The sequence below is a fragment of the Equus caballus genome, chromosome 6 (genome assembly GCF_041296265.1).
Source record: "Equus caballus isolate H_3958 breed thoroughbred chromosome 6, TB-T2T, whole genome shotgun sequence".
Lineage (NCBI taxonomy): Eukaryota > Metazoa > Chordata > Mammalia > Perissodactyla > Equidae > Equus > Equus caballus.
In genome coordinates this window covers 23,607,292-23,625,281 of record NC_091689.1, presented here as the reverse complement: position 1 = coordinate 23,625,281, position 17,990 = coordinate 23,607,292, and the positions used below count along the sequence as shown (strand labels likewise).

General features: G+C 43.3%; 1 protein-coding gene across 3 annotated transcripts in view; it reads left to right on the top strand.

Moving 5' to 3' along the window:
• Nucleotides 1-2,237: 2,237 nt before the first annotated feature.
• Nucleotides 2,238-17,990, top strand: part of COL6A3 (collagen type VI alpha 3 chain) — an 83,732-nt gene continuing 67,979 nt past the window's right edge. For all 3 annotated transcript variants that reach the window (XR_011439575.1, XR_011439574.1, XM_014740385.3), the window contains exon 1: nt 2,238-2,449. The gene's annotated coding sequence lies outside the window, so the exon portion shown is untranslated. The remainder of the gene's footprint in view (nt 2,450-17,990) is intronic.

Genomic DNA, 17,990 nt, shown 5'->3' with positions numbered 1-17,990 from the left:
ATGAGCCAAAGTAGCCGGAAAATGAATCAGTGCCTCATGTCCACCTTCTGTGTGTCCCAGCGGGGCCTCTAAGGGAAACCTAATCCCCACCCACGGCCCTAACCACAACGGAGCCTGGGAAATGGGGTCTGGAACTTTCTAACTTGTGCAGAAGGAAATGAAAAGAGGCGCCAGGTGGCCAGCTACTCAACATTTAGGGGGGAACTGAATTGAAAGATCCTGTGGCCCCTCAGGTTCCTCAGGTAGGCCAGGTCCAGACCCATGACACTCAAGGTTTAGGCCAGCACCGACGTTTGAGACGGTTTCCTCCTGGAACCACGTGGCAGAGAGGAACTGGACGTTTCGGTGAGAATCCCAAAGCCCAGTGATTAAGTGAGAAAATCATGGGAGCCAAAATGCTCGCTCTAGTGAGCAGAAGGGAGGATGTGGGAGGTTTGCCACCAACTGCCACCAGCTTCTAGAGGTTTCTGGAGACCCAGGCAGTGTCGGAGAAGGTCTAGCTCATCAATGCTTAGTTAGGGTTAAATATTATGGGGTATAGTTCCTGATTGAACAGGGTTTCTTGTTCCTTTAAATCTTGTTCTAAATGACGTATCAACTTTGTCGTCTAAATAATAGTAATCCCTAAGACCAAGGAAGGTATATTCTCAGCTATTTCGTAAGGAAATAGATGTATTTGTTCTGTGAAAGGGAGCACACAGTTCAGTTGCCCTCTGACAGCTGAGCTGCTTGGAACAGGAAGTTGTAATCAAAGGTTGCCTTGTTGGCAGTGGGTGACGTGCCTCCGAGAAATGGGTTTCCCCAGTGCTGACCTTGCAGACGCCAAACAATGAGGTGGCAGCAAATGTCCCAGCTCCGAGGGACCCAAGTCCCGGCCTGCCCTGTGGAGTGGGGACGCAGGCGGGAGAACCGGACCCCCCTGCATGGGAATGAATGTCTTCTCCCGTGCATACCACATGGGCAATGTGGTTCCTACTCAGAGCTTCTGCTCATCTCTTCTTCGTCTACAGGTGATGGGCAGGGAAGAGCCACAACCTGGGTCCCCATGCCTGTTCCCTAACCAGACATCCTGAAGGGGCAGAGAAGGGGTGGGTCCTCTTACGTACGAGGAAGGAGACCTTGGAGCAGCCGGAGGGGAGCCGGCATCGTCACTCGTGTACTGTCTCCCCTTCTTCCCTAAACTGGAAGGAAATAATCCACGGAAGGGGATGAATGATGTCTTTACTCTCCAAACTTGCCTTTGGAAGGATCTCCAAGTCAAAACTACCCTTCAGATGTCTCAATATTTTGTGTTAACCTACTTTTCATAGCGGCTATGTGACGGGAGAGCAGAGAGAAATTTGGGGGGGTTCCAAGGCCAGGGTTCCAATCTGAGCCCTGCCATTGACCCAAGTTTTCCTCATCTGTAAACTGGGAGCATAATCTCACCTAACAAAAAAACGAATATATTTATTTAAAAGGCCTTGGGCTGGTGATGTTCGCGGTCAAAGAGATAATGTATATCACAGTGCCGTGAAACGTGCAAAGCCGTGGAGAAACACATCTTCCTTCTCAAGAATTTTCTTGAAACTCTGAGCAGATAACCATACTCATTCCCTTTGTATGTGTCCTAGAATGGGACCATTAGCCTCACAATCAGAATCATTATATGCAGAACCTAAAAAAATATATATATATATATATATAATCTCTTTTTCTTGTCTTTACACCAGCAAACGGATCTTTGGCTAGCGGAAATTTGAGGCGATTTTAATGGCTGGTTTTTCTATTTGAAAGGGGAGGTTATTAGGAGAAGTCTCAATTCAGAAACCTCCAGAAGAAATGGAAGGGTGTGGAGAGGGTGGAGGGGGGGAGATCGCATTTCCTGTTTTCCTTTCAGATGGTGTTGGAAAACACTGCAGAAAACCATGGATACCCACGACAAAATTCCAAAATTCATTCTCTTTGCTGCTGGGGGCCCAGCCCTAAAGGTGGCCAGTAGAAGCCGTGGATTTTCTTTTTCCAAGAGTTGGGGTTTGCAGGAGTCCAGCTAAATGCTTGTAGGGTAAAGACAGCATGCAGAGGGTGACATCAGCCTGCAGCGGGGGCCAGAAGCAACAGAGCACAGAGAGTCTGGTTTTCATTTACAGTTTGGGTCAGTCCCGCGGTGGGGAGGGGGAAAGGAGGGATCTGGAGGAGGGGAGGAGGAGGAGGAGGAGCTGGAGGAAGCCCTGACTGTATCCCTGGACCCATTCCAGATTGGAGCTCAATCCTCCACCAAAGACGGCTCAGTTCTCCTGGGCTCCAGCCTTCCGCGAGCACCACAAGGGGAGCTTTCGTCCCCCACGCACCGGGTCCCCTCTCCTGCAGAAAGAAAAAGAGACACAGCGAGTGGGAAAAACATGCATCAGGTTCCAACATAATTGGACATAGAAGCCCAGGGACATACACTTCTTCAGGCTTGCTCAGGGTAAGTGCGGTTTCCCCTCTGTTTTCTCCAGTCTGTGGTCAAGAAGGAAATGCTTTCAACCTGGGGATCATTTCTAGGTGGCTCTCACGTTCACTCCTTTAGAATCAGCTTTCTGTACATGTTTCAGGACTCCGGGAAGATTCAGTTCATTTTCCTTTCTCCGTTTGGGCAACTGGGTTACTTAACTCGGTTAAAGCCACGGACAGGACGGCCCAAGGATGACAGGGGTGCCGTGGTGGGGCGTCACGGGCTTTCTCTGCTCACCCTACGCTGTCCTGACTGCAGCGTTTCTGGGCTCGTGACTTATTGGACGTTGCCTCCTCTTTCTCATACGCGGTTGGAATCTGCTTTGTTAGCAGAAGTGTCTCTTCGGAGGATTCTGAGAGCTACCTGTTGAGCGGCTGCTTGGGGCGAGTCTCCGCGCTCTCCCAGGTCAGCCTGGGCCTCGCGTGGGCAGGGGCTGGTGGAGCACATCTGTTGCCTTCTGGGGATTGGGTGACTTTGGTCCCCAGGCTCAGGACCAAGTCAAGAGTTGCTCAGCCATGACCATCAGGGTTTCATCTTTTCAAGACCCTGAAGTCGCTGCTGAAGTCTTTGTCCTCTGGGGTTGCTTAGAGGAGCTGAGGAGTCAGAGGTGGCAAAGAAAGTTGGTGTCTGGGCAGCAGGCCCAGTGGATAAGGCAGGGCTCCTGGGGCCACGGGCCGGCCTGTATTGCCCAGATGTGGCGCGGGTGCCAAGCTGGGAGGCCCAAGGCCCGTTCCCTGGCCAGGAGGGTGGGGCTTGGGTCCTCTCTCGCCCAGGATGGAAAGTGCTCCCTGACAGTTGCCAGCCTGCTTTGGGGACCTGTTTCAAGGGACTACTGTGTTAGAAAAGGGACTGGGGTTGAAGCAGGATGGGGTCATCGGGAGGGCCCTGTGGGGCGTTGGGGAGTATGAAAGAAAAATAAGCATTTCACAGCAAGCCCAGGGAACTTACTGGCCTGGACCCCAAGAACAAACTGCTCTTAGCCTATGGGAGTGTCCTGTGGCCAGTGGGAACACGGGGGTGTTGACCCTCGCCAGCCAGCTTTTCTCCCTACGCACGGCTCTCTCCACATGAGCACTGTAGGATCTTAGAGCCGCGAGGGTGCTCAGAGCTCCTGTGGATAGATCATTCTTAGCCTGGGGTCCCACAGCTTCCCAGGGGACCCATTCTTAGCCCTCAAAACACTGAGCAGAAATGGCTTTGAAATCAAGTGTTCTTTGTCCTAACCAAAATCATATTGAAGACTAGCCGGCTGTTGGACATGACTGGAACTTCTGAGTTCCTTGCTGGGCTAAAGATAAGGGAAATGATGTTTGGTTGGAAGCCACTCAGGCACAGTTCCCGGGTTTTCAAGATGAAGCATCCGGGGCTCTGAGATGCGAAATTACTTGCCGAGGCCACAGAACTAGTAGGTGGCTGAGATGGCAGGCAAATCTTTACCACTGCAGGAAAGCGGATGACGGAGCAGTGGAAGACCCCAAACTAACTGACATCTAGATTTGGAATGTGCTATTTGATTCATTCTTCCAAAGGAAATTGTCGTCCTGTCACATTCTATTAAAAGTAATGGGAAAGTTGGTTTATGCTCCCTAAGAGTCTATCCACTAAATGGGGAAAGAAGTGCGGGACAGGTGAGCCGGTCCTCAGGGACAGACATTGGCTCTGTGACGAGAGCACCTGAGCAGCCTTCCCTCCTCGGGGCACCTCTGGGGACGGGGGCTTAGGGGATGGAAGCCTGCATCTTGCTTCGCTCTTGTGCGGGCTCATTAACGAGGGTGAAGGCATGGGGGTGGGGAGGTGAGGGGCTTTGTAGAAATTCAAGATATAGGAATGGTCACGTGGTCTTGATACCTTCTTTGATGAGTCAAGTATTTTTGGTTCCCACAAGATTTATTTCTCTCTTACCTCGCTCACGGCAGTGAGAAAACCATGAAGACCTTTGTTGGAGATGAGGACTTGGGAAAGTGTTCCACAGCAGGGTGGTGAAGTGTGGCCTCCTGCCTCTCTCCTGTGGCAGAGGGGGAGGGCGTGGCCACTGCACTGTCCTGGGAAGTGGCCGGGGAAGCCTCTACAACATTAGTCCTTGGCCCTGGCTCTTTTCCTACTTGGGAGAGTACGTGCCCCACCTCAACATGCTTGTGGTCCTCAGGTGATGGGGTATGTGATGCATGTCCAAACCTGGGGTTTTAAGATACAAGATAAGCATCTTTCTGAACAGGAATTGTCTTCATTTCTGCACCTCCCTTTGTTACGGTAGGATTCACTACATCTCGTTCTGACATCAAAAGTGCTTTCGTGGTCTCAGAGCTTAGGATTTAATACATCACTGATAATAAGTAAGGGGAAACCCTTCTACCCAGCTGATGAGCCATGATGGATTTGTTTCTTAGGTGAGGCTCCCCCCCGCCCCCACCTTAGTTTTGGGTTGGCAGGGTCCAGAGGCTTCAAGCCAGCTTGAGATTAGCCCTCCTACCCCTTTGAACGTTGGTAGAGTTTATGCCCTCGAGGCTCCCTTTGTCTGCTTGCTGGGAGCATTTAGACCGCAGGATCAGGCACAGTCTTTCTCACCACCCGCCTTTAGGTGAAGTTCCACATTTAAGATTTAAAATTCACCGGCAGGTCCCGAATCCTGCCGCATGAAACTTTCTTGCAGGCATGCTAACAGCTTTAGCCAAAACTTTTGCTTGAGACTTAGTTTTGTCGCTGTTTTTGTTGAGGATTTGCTGTCTCTTTGGGGGTGAATCCCAGGCGGTTCTCCCCCAGCGACCTCCAGGAGCAAAGCTTTCAAGGGGCCTGAGCAAAGAACACACCACGGCTGCATAGAGAGTTGAAGATCCGAGGAGCGACCTGACATTTAAAAAAGTCCTATTAGTAGCTCTAGCTAAGGAAATGAAAGATCCAAAGGATTCAAATTTTAAAGCAGGGGAGCTTCAAAAATCTCCTGCTAATTCAGAGGGTTGTGAACTAGACAAGGATTGTTGCCTTCATCCCGCGTTTCTTGAGATGGTTTTTCTCTTTTCGTTGTAAAAATTCTGGGAGGTGATCCTACCCTTTAAAGAAACGCTGCTCGTCCCCTCCTAACCATGGATAATGACCGTCTCAAGTTCAGGGGGCGCACACGGCGTCCTGGTTTACAGAGAGAGGTTCTCTTCAGGAATTCATTATGTTAACTTTTGAAAACATAATTTGAATTCCCTCTGGTCTCCTAGGTCTATTTTGGGAAGGAGATGAAATTTTGGGTTAACATGTTCATCCTGATAGTATAGCCTTTTCTGAAAAGGCAGCCCGTTTTCCTTCCTCTAGAGGGCAATGTCTCCCTCTGAGCTCCGGAAAAATCTCAAAGTGGTTTCTGGGGCGTTTCTCAGGGTGTGGTTTAGGGTTCATAGGCGGTTGGTTGATGGACATCCCAGCAGAGCTCCTGGGGAACTTTAGGACTGACCTGGAGACTGTTTCAATACATCAAAAAACTATGACTGCTTCTAATACTTGAAGTAGATGTAAATTTAGAGTTTTATTTTTTTTTCCGTGCTCAGGTATGAATGTACTGAGGTGAAATTATGCCTTGAAATGAGGTGAAATTATGCCTTGAAGTGAGGCGTTCTGTACTCTAAAATAATCGCATTACAAGGGCATTAAGCAAATTAGAACTTTTAAAGGAAAGATTATGCCCATCTCTAATAAGAAAAGTTTAAATTAACATGTAATTAACCTGGGGTTTCGAACCAAAGCAAGTTTGCACGTCCATACCACACTGTATCTGTGTAGAATTTTGGAATTTCAGAACTGGAGTGGACGTGACGACGAACTGATCCAGAACTCCCAGACTTTTCATGACCTGCCCTTGGCTGTTTTCTCCTAATAGGCAACTTGTTTGAACATATTTTTAAAAATCCACACAAACTATAACTATGAATGTCCCATTTTAGATATGTGTTAGTAAAAAATTAAAAAAAAAAATCCCACTGTTAGGATCCTGAGTTACAGAATTCCAGCTGAGAGCAAAGAAACCTGACCATCTGCTTCGTCTGGGAGTTGTCCTATTTATTTAAGCTTAATAAGCCCCATTGCGCTCCATGGCATGGCGCTTTGGGGCCTTGGGAGGGGACAAAAATGACTAAGACATAGCCTCTGCCCCCTGGTTGGCAAATATGTGACTTCCATTTGGCTATTTGAAATACCAAAAAATTACTGCCTTAGTGGATGCCTTCTCCACACCCTTTACACTTCGGATGGAGGAGGAGGGCCCAGAGAGGGGAATTACTGGTCTGAGGTCGCAGTGCTAGTGGGAGAAGAAAAACCAAGATTTCCTGGGCTCTTCCCCACATGTCAAGACGTTCCCACAGGCAGATATGCGGGACCCGGTATATGGAGAGCGCAGTCTTTAAGAGTGCATTGTAGAGGGTCAGGTGAAGAAAGCACTTCTTTTCATTGACCAGTCTTCTATGGAGTAGCGTAGTTTAAGTTTATTTAGCAGATAGGTAATTGTTGTTAAAAAAAAATCTGCAAAAAACAAGGAGAGAAGCAAAATAAGGCAAATACAAGAACTTCTGCCAAACCCTCTCCCGAAGGCAGACTCTTCATCCTTTGTAGGGGGCTGGCCACGTTCAGCATAGCGTAATCCTGCTGTTCTCCTGAATTTTAGGAGGAACTACAGAGAAACATTTGTGGGTTTGGAGTGGCCAGGAGAAAGCACACTGGGAAATATTTCTGTAAAATCTCCCTGATTTGTGCTATACATTCAGCTTTCATGGACCCCGGGCATGGAGAATTGGCCGCTGGAAGAAAGAACTCGTGGTTGGCTTAATTTCAAAATCAAAAATTGAACAGCAGCTGGAGATGACTCAGGTCTCGGGGGAAGCCATTCCAGGAAACTGGGTTTTCTCTTCTGGAATGTTCATTAGTTGTTTCAGCAGCCCAGTGTCGGTACCTGGAGCTGGAACCAGCTCAGCTAAGCCTACAGATTGCCCTGACTCCACCGGGCGACTCTGTTTCTCATGGGGGCAGCAGGAAACCCACCACCGGTCAGATCCTTGGATAACACATGGAAGAAAGTCACAGGCCCACTGCCTGTTAAATTATCAGGCAATTAGTCTTATTTTATGCATAAAATAAGTCAGGCTGGGAGAGATTAACTGACCATTACTGGTAGAGACAGTAACGAAGTAGAATTGTTCCAGGCTGTTACACTAAATCCAATGTTGATGATATTTTATCAGATGTCTCAACTTAATTTTTTAAAAAGTCTCTATTTAAAAAAATTTTCTCTTCTAGACTTGATCAGGAATCAAACTAGAAAACAAACAAATGTTTAATTTTTCCTTGCAATATGAGAACATTTTAGCTGCTTTGTCTGAGTAAGTCAGCAATGGAACACCGTGGTTCAGGAGAGGTGGTAGCCCCAAAGACCGTGGCCAGGAAAGAAAGCAAAGAGGAAAGAGTATGCCAAGGACCAACCTGGGGCCAACAGCGCGATGTGTCATGGGGCTGGAATGGAATGGGTGTTTGTGCAATTTCTTTTGAAGCATTTTCTAAGGCACTCTCTTCCTTCACGTTAAATCTGAACTAGTCCCTGCCTGATGTTCGCAATTAGCAGTATAAATGGAGAAAAAGCCTTGTCTGCCTGCTTTATATTTAAGAGGATCAAATGTTTTTTACATTTGTATGGTGGTGTCTAGTTTTCCAACTAGAGCAGTTATGGAACTTTCTGCTTCATGATTATTGTTTTGGACCCTAAGAATATGCCTTTAAATAAATTTCCAAGTATCTGGGCAGTGAATTTGGAGGTTCCTCAAGTTGCCTTTATGGAGGAAGGAGGCCAGCTCAGCACGTCTTCGCAAGTGACCTGATTCAAGGAGGAGGCCGCATGCGAGGGGACACCCCAACCCTCCCTTTCTGTATTGATCTTTTCGAATCATGAGCTACTGAAAGGGAATTTGTTTCACTTGATTTTAGTAGGAAGAGAGAAGACCTTGGGTCAGCTCCTCAGTGTCAAACAAGGATGCCAGCAGAGAGTGAGGCCAAGTCAACACAGACCATCAGAGGAGTTAAAATTTTGCTATCACAGGAAACATGTTCAGGGTGGAGGTCAAACAGATAATTGTTTACAGATATGTATGCATGGATGATGTTTTCTTCCCTAGTGCGTTTTCATAGAGTAGAAATGCGAGATTCAATTTGTCAAGTAAAAGTAAAACACCAGCTTCCCGTGTATTTCTTTGGAGGGATTTTCTTAGGGTTGTTCCAAATCATTTGCTTGTGAGGGTTCCCCTGAAGCTCTTTCAGACAGCCATATGTGTAAAATTCCATTCTCCTCTTTCCTTGACCAGAGGACTTCATAAACCCTCTCTGAGCTTCCTCTCTGGACACAAGAACGGGGACTCCTTTCCCAGGATTCAAGCAACAAAGGGGAGAAGAGAAAGAAACAGAGAAGGAACTAGGGCAGCAGCAAGCTCGAGACCCCTGAGGTTTACTGAAATGGGACTTTTCATTCCGCAGAGTCCCAGCTCTCCCCACGTGGTCCTCCCCGTTCTTGCAGCTCCCATTTCGAACGGGACAGTGAAGAGTTAACAGAAAACCTCGAACTTGATAGGAGAACCAGCCTGATTTTAAAAGGCACTGCTAGGAGAAGACCAAACAAATAGCTTCAAAATGGGAGCTCTGGATGCATTTAAGCCTTTGTTTTAAAATGATTTCCTTGTGTGCATGTGTGTGTCTCTTTCTTAAAAAAGACTTCCAGACGTGGAAAATGAAAAAGCTTTTGAGTAGACTTATTGAAAACTAATTTCACAGAATTGCAGAATCTCTTGGGAAAGTCTTTGGACTACGACTGAATACAATTTGAAGTCCAAGGGCCATGTAAAGCCACCTTTATGCAAAGAGGTATCTTTTTAAGTTTCAAGTGGACAGCTACTAAAAGGAAAAAGGCACCTTTTTAGAATGAGGCAGAATAAAAAACAGAAATTCCTAATACCAAATAGAAAGATAGGAATGAAAGTTTCGTGAGGGTCTGTTACTGAGTCTGTTGCCTTTAGGGCACAGAGGCTGCGACACAAAGCAGCAGCCCACCCCACCCCACCCAAGATTCTCAAGAAGGCAGTGCTGACATTTTTTTCATATTTGAAAGGACAGCAGCAGACAAATGGATTCTGTTGACACAGAGTCTGTGGTTTGTCACCACCAAATAAGTCTATTTTTTTCCCCAAAAAACATGGGGAGTTTCCTTGAGATCTGGGCCAAATCCGGTTCAGAATCCTGGGGTTCTTCCTCTGGGCTTTGGAAATACAGACTTTTGTTAGTGCCCTGGTTAGTATTCTGGTTCAGTCTTGTTTTATCTAAGTGGCCTTGGGCAAATCACTTGGCCTCACCTGGTTTCAGTTTCCCAGTCATAAAATGGAGGGAAAAGCAGCCATTGGGTTGTTGGGTGGAGGGTATGAAATCTACCTCCGAGATAGGAACCCAGTAAATATCATTTGTGCTCTCTCATTTCTCTTTCCTTAGGGAGGGAGGAAGAGAGGGTTGGTTGGAGGGTGATGACGGGTGTTGTCGCCTCCTTCCCCCTTATTAAAATGGGTGAGCAGGGTGACCATTTGGGGCGACGATGTTTGACATCTTTTGATAATCGAAATGAAAAAATTCTCCAAGATTCGCTGCCAGGAACTTCGGTTTTAAAAATTGGGATTCCAAGGCAGGATAAACAATAGAACAGATTTAATCACAAACAAAAACATTAACAAATATTCAACAGCTGGGCTAGGGATCTTTGGGCCACATGACTGACTCCTAAGCCTGATGGCAGGAAAAGTGTGTGGAGCTGAAGACGTTTTTCCCGCCTGGGAATTCAGCTCCACTAAACCACGTGTGTTCATTAGTCATCAGTGGAGCCTGGAGAACTCATTATTCCACAGGCATCATCTCCTGTCCTTCCTTTACAGAGCTGGAAGACCTCCTCTCCTCTCCCCCGCCCCCATCCCTTCTCCTCTCCTCCCCTTCCTCCTCCTCTCCACACTTTCTTGATAGATTTTGGAAAAGATAACTCCTGTTCACTTTATATTTGTTTGATCACTTTATGTCCCAATGGGAAGCACTTCGTTTAGCGAGCTACTTTTTAAAAGATGAATATCTTTAAATGTCATCTTTTTCAAAGATGATTATCTTGGAAATAAAAATCTTGACATGTGATTTTCAACCAACTTAAAATTCATTTTCTCTCTAGAGAATAGTTGAAGCAAGTCATGGCTCAGAAAAACATTACAGATTTCATCCTATTATGATTTAGATTTTATTGAGCTCTATCAAAGACTAGAAAATTACTTTGGAATTTCTCCGTACAGAGTCCATTCCATGTTTAATATATGACAGAAGTGGTGGATCCGATGCTGTGTGAGATATAGGGATGGTTAAAAACCCTTAGCAAAAACTGCTCAATGTACAATTCACCCACATTCTCTGTCAAGGTTCTCTGCGGAGGCATCTCCAGCTCTTCCCATCCCACCCTCAGCAGTGGTCAGACAGGTCTCACATCATGTCCCATGTTTTTCCACATGGATTACATAGTCCAATGCTTTGCGGTGAGCTTCTGTAATATTCTGTTCTAATTCTCAAACAGAAATACCGCTTAAAATCCTGCATGGATCAAATATTTAAAACAATTGAACTGGATCCCCCAGAAGATTTGCATTAAAACTTTTTGATTGAAGCAGTGGTTCTTAAACTTTTTTGGGGCATTTACATGTACACAGATGCCTTTTAGAATCACATATGGGAACATGGATCCTATCCCCAGAAAAATCCACATACACAGATACAATTTTGGACACATTTTTGTGAGGTTCACAGATCCTTTGAAATCTTTGGATCCCATATTAAAAGATTATTCTCAACCAATTATAACATTTCAGATTTGGAAAGGACAGCCTAGAATTCTGGAAAAAATCCAGCAAATTTAAATAATGTGGACAATTTTCCCATCAAGTAGTTTTCTAGTAGGATGCTTATTGCTGATAAAAAACGTTCTATGTTTAATTTCATTTTCTTATTTTTAACATTTTATTTATTTATTTATTTATTTTGGTAAGGAAGATTGGTACTAAGCTAACATCTGTGCCAATCTTCCTCTATTTCATATGTGGGACACTACCACAGCATGGCTTGATGAGCAGTGTGTAGGTCTGCACCTGGGATCCGAACCCATGAACCTTGGCCTGTGGAAGCAGAGAGCATGAACTTAATCGCTATGCCACCAGGCCGGCATTCGATGTTTAATTTTAATAGTAAGAATCAAGAATAGCACATGTACAATGTACTTTTGCATTGTTCTAAGGTGTATATCACCAGTTAATGGAGAATACACACACAAAAATCACAGACATTGCAATTGATTTTGTTTGTTTTAAAGAAAAACTCAGGAATAGATCTAGCCAAGTGTGAGGGAGGAAGGTATGGCTGGATGGAAAGATCTGGAAGATTACCAGGGTAGACCATGGGCTTGAGGGATTTCTAGAGAGCAAATGGGAGAATGCTGGGGTTATGGGTGTGGGAGGTCATCCTCAGTGGAGAAAGTAGACCAACCAGCCAACCAGTGGGTTTCTACCCTGCCTGTGGAGTGCCCCAGACACTGACCAGGACTTGACTAGGATTGAGGACAATGTGGAACCAAAGTCGTGAGTGTTGGAGGCTGCTTTTCTGTGTTATGTAGATCTGTGGCTAACACGCATTGACCACTTCAAGCCAAGAAGATTGGACTGTGCTTTTGGAATGTTGCCATTATCATCACTAGCAACTACTCCATTGCAGCAAGAAATACGTCCTCTTGATGACTTGGCTCCTGATCACCATCAGGACAGCATTTCCTTCTCACTGTTGATGCATTTCCAAGAGAAAGTTGTATTGACAGGTGGTTCTGTTTTAGCTGCTGAGATTGTGTCTTCTAGCTCTCAGAATTTGAATCATGGGGTAAATTTTTTCATCATAGGTGATACTTTTTGTTGACTTTCCTTGGAAATCCGAAGCCACAGTGGGTCTTGGAATCTTTTCTCTAGTTTATGGTTTTATTTTTCTCTAGCCCACTAATTTTTGGCAGGCCAACCTAGGGCCCACCTCTGCCCTGCTCTTCCTCACAGCTGGGCTGCAGGATTTGGACTCCAGCTTCTCCTTCTGCACCTGAGCTTAAGCAGGAAGCGTTTAACAGTAGAGCCATGGGACTGAGCTGCAGGTTTTCTTTGTGTCCATTTTACCCATGTCCTTGTGTGGTGGCCTCAATAATGAGCTGCTCCTTTGTTCTCCTTGGCCCTCCACGCCATCTTGCTAAGTAGTCTATCTGGATACTAGTCCCCTGCCTCATTCATGACAAATCCACATCTCTGATTAGCCAGACAGACTTTCTTCTGCTATCAATCTCTAGATGGAAGGTTGAGAATATTAGACCACTAGAACATTGGCTTTATTAGCAATATGGGGAAAACGGAATTCCTACATTGTACAATGGGCAACCATGAATAAAATCCCCAGGCCCGTGGGGCATCTATGGGAAGCAAGATCAAGTGAGTACAAAAGCTTAGTCTTTAGGTGGAGTCGATTTCACGGCTCAGATGATCCTAGTTAGGGCAGAGGTAACTTTTGACCAGATCTTAATGTTTACCTCAGATTCTTTTTCACTTTCATGAAACTCAAGTCTTCTCCCCCAAACCTTGACATTTTGCTGCCATGTACTTCCTTTCTCTTTCCTTTCCAAATATTACTTAGGAGAAAGGACAAATATTGTGCTATTTAATTTTAGGGGCACATACACATGCTTTAAGAAGATGGCTAGTTGTGTTGTTTTCCCATTTCAGCTCTTAAATGCTATTAAACCCCAAAAAAGAGATGCCACATTTATATCATTCCTGTTAAATCAATGCCTGCATTTTAGGGGTACATAGTTACCCATACTTTAAAAACCACAGGTGACTTTTCCTCTCTCTCTTTTTTTTTTTTACTGTGGTAAAACACATATAACATACAATTTACCATCTTAGCCATTTTTAAGTGAACACCACTGTAGTGTTAATTATATACAACTTGAGCGCAACACATCTCTAGAACTTTTTCATCTTGGAAAACTGAAGCTCTCTACCCATTGAGCAACAGTTCCCCGTTTCTTCCTCTCCCTGCCCCCTGGCAACCACCATCCCATTTCTAATAGTTTGGCTATTTCAGATCCCTCATAGAAGTGGAATCATACAGCATGTGTCTTTTGCAACTGGCTTATTTCACTGATCATAATGTCCTCAAAGTTCATCCATGTTGTAGCCTATGAGAGAATTTCCTTCCTTTTTAAGGCTGAATAATATTCCATTGTATGGATACACCACATTTTCTTTATTCATTCATCTACTGATGGACATTTAGGTTGTTTCCACCTCTTAGCTATTGTGAATAATGTTGCGGTAAACTTGGGTGTGTATATATTTCTTTGAAATCTTATTTTCAATTATTTTGGATACATATCCAGAAGTGGGATTGCTGGGTTATATGGTAATTCTATTTTTAACTTTTTGAGGAATATCTATAATGTTTTACTGTTTTCTATAGTGGCTGTACCGTTTTACATTCCCACCAACAGTACACAAGGGTTCTGATTTCTCTGCATCCTCATCAACACTTTTTTTTTCCCCACAGATAGTGGCCATCCTAATGGGTATGGGTTGATATCTCATTGTGGTTTTGATTTGCATTTCTCTGATGATTAGTGATGTTGAGCATCTTTTCATATGCTTATTTCCATTTGCATATCTTCTTTGGAAAAGTGTCTATTCAAATCCTTTACCCATTTATAATCAGATCACTTGTTTCTTTGTTGTTGAGTTGTGGGGGTTGTTTATATATTCTGGTTATTAACCCCTTATCAGATATATAGTTTGTAAATATTTTCTCCCATTTTGTAGGTTGCCTTTTCACTCTGTTGATTGTTTCTTTTGCTGCACAGAAGTTTTTGAGTTTGGTGTAGTCTCATTTCCCTATTCTGGCTTTTGTTGCCTGTGCTTTTGTTGTCATATCCAAGAAATCATTGCCAAGGACAATATCATGAAGTTTTGCCCCTATATTTTCTTTCAGGGGTTTGATAGTTTCAGATCTTATGTTTAGAACTTTAATCCATTTTTAGCGTTTGAGTTAGTTTTTGTAAATACGTCAGGTAAGGGTGCAGCTTCATTCTTTTGCATGTGGATAGAGAGTTTTCCCAGCACCACTTGTTGAAGAGAATATCCTTTCTCCATTATATAGCCTTGGCACTTTTATCAAAGAACATCTGACCACATATGAGGGTTTATTTCTGAGATCTGTATTTTATTCCATTGTCTACATATCTGTTTGTATTTCAGCACCATACTGTTTTGATTACTATAGCTTTGTAATATGTTTTGAAATCAGGAAATATATGGTCTCCAGCTTTGTTTTTCTTTCTCAAGATTGCTTTGGCTTTTCTGGGTCCTTTGCAATTCCATAAGAATTTAGAATTTTCTCTCTATTTCTGCAAAAAATGCCATTGGAATTTGAATAGGGATTGCATTGAACCTTTAGATTGCTTGTATAGTACGCATATTTTAATAATAGTCTTCCAATCCATGAATATGGGATGTCTTTCCATTTATTTGTGTCTTCTTTAATATCTTTCAGCAGCATTTTGTAGTTTTCAATGTACAAGTCTTTCACCTCCTTGGTATTTATTCCTAAGTATTTTGCTTTTTTTGATGCTATTATAAATACAATTTGTTTTCTTAATTTCCTTTTCAGATTGCCCATTGTTAGTGTAAAGAAATGCAACTGGTTTTTGTGTGTTGATTTTGTATCCTACAACCTTGTCAAAGTTGTTTATTAGTCCTAACATTTTTTAGTGGAATCTTTAGAGTTTTCTACGTATAGGATTGTGTCATCTCCAAACAGAGATAATCTAACTTCTTTCTTTCTAATTTGTATGCCTTTTATTTTTCTTGCCTAATTGCTCTGTATAGGACTTCCAATACTATATTGAATAGATGTGGCGAGAGAGGACATCCTTGCCTTGTTCCTGATCTTAAAATGAAAGCCTTCAATTTTTTCCCCATTGAGTATGATGTTAACTGTGAGCTTTTCATATATGGCCTTTATTATGTTGAGGTAATTTCTTTCTATTCCTACTTCTTTAAGTGTTTTTATCACGAAAGTATATTGAATTTTGTAAAATGCTTTTTTTCTGCATCAATTGACCTGATCATGTGGGTTTTGTCTTTCATTCTGTTAGTGTGGTGTATGACATTGATTGATTTTGTGTGTTGAACTGTCCTTGATTTCCAGGAATAAATCCCACTTGATCATTTACTACCTTTTAAATGTGATGTTAAATTTGGTTTGCTAATATTTAGTTGAGAATTTTTGCATCAATATTTTTCAGATATATTGGTCTGTAGTTTTCTTTTCTTGTAGTATCTTTGTCTAATTTTGGTATCAGGGTAATGCTGGCCTTATAAAATGAAAGTTTGAAAGTGTTCCCTTTACTTCAATTTTTTGTAAGTGTTTGAGAAGGATTAGTGTTAATTCTTCTTTAAACGTTTACTGAAATTCTCCAGTAAAGCCATCTGGTCTTGGGCATTTTTGGGGGGTTTTTGACTACTGATTCAATCTCCTCACTCATTATAGGTCTATTCAGATTTTTAATTCCTTCATGATTCAGTCTTGGTAAGTTGTATGTTTCTAGAAATTTATCCATTTCTTCTAGGTTATCCAATTTGTTGACGGATTCCTGTTCTCACTTTTTCCAGGTTTCAGGGAGTGTTATTGATGTTCTCAATCTCTCAACAGTGATATATTTTGCAAGTCATTTCACATGCCCAACTTGCCCTCATTTCCCCTTGCCTCTCTCAGGGAAGAGTCAAACCTTTCCTGAGGTGGAGATTATAAAACCAATTCAGAACCATTTGGACTTTTAGGATTATAAGACAGGAAAAAAATCTCATTTGAAAATGTGCCATTTACTTGAAAACCAGAGATAACTGTTTTTGATTTTCATTCACACTGATGATGGATGTCTTTTCATGTCATAATTCACTACAAGTTCTTATTTTTAACCTCCAACCCCTAACCAGGAGATATAAATGAGGATATAAATAAGGTAACCTAATCTCTCTAGATTAAACATATTTAGGTTTCTTAAACCAAACGGGATTTCCCACATAACTATAGTCTATACTATATCATTTCCAATATAAAATAGTACTTCCTGAAACTGAGTACAAGAAAAAATAACCAATGATATTAATTAGCACCCTGAAAGTTTATGTTAATGTCGGGATTGGCTCTGGGCCCTCCCTAGACCCTCTTTGGAGAAAGTTTGATCATCTACATGTTCCAATCGTCTCACTTGGTCACAGGGAGGTGGTGAGCCCGTCCACCTAAGGCTTTCCACTTGCAGTTAAAGGAGTCCAAGGAAACAGACATCCACAAACCCTCTGGCCTGAGTCAGGTAGAGACCTGGGCAGGTGGCGATGCCTTTAGCTAGTGCTTTAGAGGAACAAGCACTTAACAAAATCAGACATGGGAATGAATAGCTCACTGCTCCTGAAGTGTGCATGTGAATAGCTGTCATTGAAGAAAGACTTCATGAAACATATATTTGGGGAGTTCTGGGTTAAATAAGGTGCGGCAGGTTTCTTTGCTTTGTACTCTACTTCTCAAAGCTATTATATGTTAATGTATATTGTAACTCTTCCAGAAGGGACTTGTTATTCAATGCTCCTTAAACTCTGTTGCTCATGGAACCTCCTTGTCTTTCCCTAGAACTTTTCATGGAATGAATGTTCCATGAAATACACTTTGGGACTTGCTACAAAAACCTACCTTGGAAGAGAATGTAAGGAATGGTGGTTAGAATTCACTTAGTATCCATTCTGTGTCTGACCTTTAACAAGCAGACTGCTCCACAGTCCTCACAATTATTATTATTGCTCTGAAGTTATAGATGAAGAAACTGAGGCTGCAAGCAATTAAATGACCTGCCTAAGGTAGGGCTTGGTGGATCCAGGATCCAGGTTTATCTGCCTCCAAGCACCTTGTCTTTCCCCAACATAACTAGCTCCTCATTTGATTTCTAAAAAGCCCCAAATTCAGGCTACTGAGCTTGATTGATAAGTCATCACGGAGTATAAAAAATGTTTTTCTTCATATCCTTTCCTCTTATTAGCCTTCAGAGTGGCCAGTGCCTTTTGAATGCCAAGGTATCCCTTAATATCTATGTGACTTGGGCCAATTACTGTTTGAGCCGTAATTTCTTTATTGAAAGCATGAAGGTTAGCATCTACCTAGAGGGATGATGCAAAGATAAATGAGATAATTATGAAAAATGGCTCTTGACACATAGCAGGTGCTGAATAACTTTTGATGACATGACGGCAAAACCAGTGCTTTGATGACATTCTAGCTGACTCCTGCTGCCAACGTTCCTCTCCTCTAGCACTGTCACCCAAGCCCCTGGCCAGGAAGCCCCTGACCAGTCTGGGTGAGGGTAAGA